Raw genomic sequence first — 2,551 nt, 5'->3', positions numbered from 1 at the left:
TATAAATCAGAATGTCTTGAGCAGCACTAAAATTTGAAATTATCTGAGGGAAGAGGTATTACAAGTGTGATTTGCTAGTATGGACCTTGGGACAGACATGGCTCCGAACCCTATGGTGCTTATGACTCCTTGAGCTCTGGTCTTACCTCTTGTGGCTGCAACTATCTACGCTCTTACTAACCAGGCACAAAGTTCCTTATATACCCCCCCTCCAACCAACACTTGGCAATATCTAGCCTTTTAATCTCTGCTAGTCAAATAGATTTAAAGCGATTTAAGGTGCTGCTTTAATTGACACTTCTCTGATTACTAATGGCATCTTTTTCTGTGCTTAGTTCCCCCAACTCGTTCTGTAAATTGTCTCTTATTCATTGAGTTTACTATCTCAACTTTGTTATTTTCAAGAATTCCTAATATATTCTATTTATTAATACCTTGTTAGCTTAACATTGCAAATATTTCTCATTATATTAATCTGTTATCCTTGTCAATGGTGTCCTTCCCTGAGTGAAAATCCTCTATTTGATTACTCAAACTTAATCAGCTTTTTTGTCTTAGAGTTTATATTTTTAAAATTTGTTTCAGAAGTTCTTCCCTACTTTTAGGTCAGAATGATACTCTCCTACATTATCTCCTATTAACTCTAAGGTTATAGACCCTTGTTTGTTAGTTAGCTAGTGAGATTAAGTAAGACATACTTTTATTTCCTTCCCTAGAGTGAGTTCATTCTCCCACTACCATGTCCTAAACAAACATCCTTTCTCTATCAATTGGTACTGCTAACTTAATCTTATACTAATTCCCTAAAGAGAAATATTGTCTGTTACTCCATGTATACATTTGTTTTTTTCTTGCACAAATACTAAACCATTTTTATTATTAGGCATATCCTTGTCCTTCCATTTTATTTTTTGAAAATGACTTAGCTTTTGCATGTACATGGAAAATCTATTGTGGGATATAACATATATACCTTAAGGTTTATAAAATACATATGTGCAGTTATGGAGTAACTAGAGGCTCAGTGCACAGATTCATGCATCGGTGGGGTCCCTCAGCCTGGCCTGCACCCTCTCACAATTCGGGACCCTTGGAGGATGTTGGATAGCCACTTTCAGCTGACCCCTCCAGACCCAATCCAGACAGGAGGAGGCCTGATCCTATGCATTGAGCATATGTCCCCTGGTGGTCAGTGCACTTCATAGTGACTGGTCAACCGGTTGTTTGGTCGTCCAGTCATTTAGGCTTTTATTATAGAATAGAGGCTTAGTGCATGGGTTTGTGCACCAGTGGGGGTCCCTTGGCTTAGCCTGTGCCTTCTCACAATCCGGGACCCCTCAGAGGATGTCAGATAGCCACTTTTGACCCCTGCAGGAATCAGCATAACCAACCACCCCACCCCTTCCCTTTCTGTGACTTTCATTGGGAAGTGATTGGTTTTCCCCCCTTTCCCATGGGAATGGGGAGTAGGGGGAGGAGGGAACTCTTTATTTTCTAGTGAATTTTGCTCAGCTAAATGAAAGTTTTAATGAAAAGTTTTGTAGCAGTGTCATATTCTACTTTTTAGCACATGTAACTCCATTCCTTTAATGATTGCTTAAAGGCTGTCTCTGTGTTTGACCAAGAAAGGGACATTTCTATTTATTTTAATCAAACTAAGGTTGATTTGATCCTTAGGATAGAACTTTAGGCCAGAACCAAGTTATTTATTTCTGTTCCTTATGGCCAAGTCTATGGGACATTATATAATAAGTGTTTATTAAGAGAAAGTTTAAAGAACTCAAAGGTAACACCGCTGAGGTTCTATCTCATGGTTCAGAGCCAAGCCGATTACACTATTTCAGATTCAGATGTCACAAGAGTAGTTTCCCTTATCGGTGGGAATATGTTTCAAGACTCCCAGTGGACAGTGGATGCCTGAAATTATGGATAGTACCTAACTCTGTCTGTATGATGTTTGGCAAAAGTAGGTTTATAGTTGTGAGTTTACAAAACAGTTTATTATTGTGCTAGAAGCCTGGTGCATGAATTTCTGCCCAGGTGGGGCCTGGCTGGCCCACCCCGATCAGGGTGGATGGGGCCAATCAGGGGCAGGGCTGGCCAGGGTGAGAAGTCACGGGCAGTCAAACTCCTGGTCAAGGGGACAATTTGCATATTAACCTTTTATTATATATAGGATTGTTATTTATTATCATATTATTTATTTGTATAATTGTAAACCTACTTTTGCCTGTCCCTGTATAATAGTTTAGTTTATAAATTAGGCACAGTAAGAGATTGACAACAATAACAAATAATAAAATAGAACAATTGTAACAATATACTATGATTAAAATTATGTGATTGGCTTTGGGGCCAGTATTAGGTAAAATAAGGGCTACTTGAACACAAGCACTGTGATTCCACGTGACAGTCAATCTGATAAGCCAGAGGGTTACTAAGTGACAAAGGGGCAGGGATCAAATACAGCATGGAGACACTAGATAAGGGATGATTCACAATCCAGGTGGCCAGGAATGGATGGCTCAAGATTTCATCACAGAATAGCACA

This window comes from Pipistrellus kuhlii, unplaced genomic scaffold, assembly GCF_014108245.1.
Source record: "Pipistrellus kuhlii isolate mPipKuh1 unplaced genomic scaffold, mPipKuh1.p scaffold_m20_p_10, whole genome shotgun sequence".
NCBI lineage: Eukaryota > Metazoa > Chordata > Mammalia > Chiroptera > Vespertilionidae > Pipistrellus > Pipistrellus kuhlii.
The sequence above is the reverse complement of the archived record's forward strand: the minus strand, read 5'-3'. Positions refer to the sequence as shown.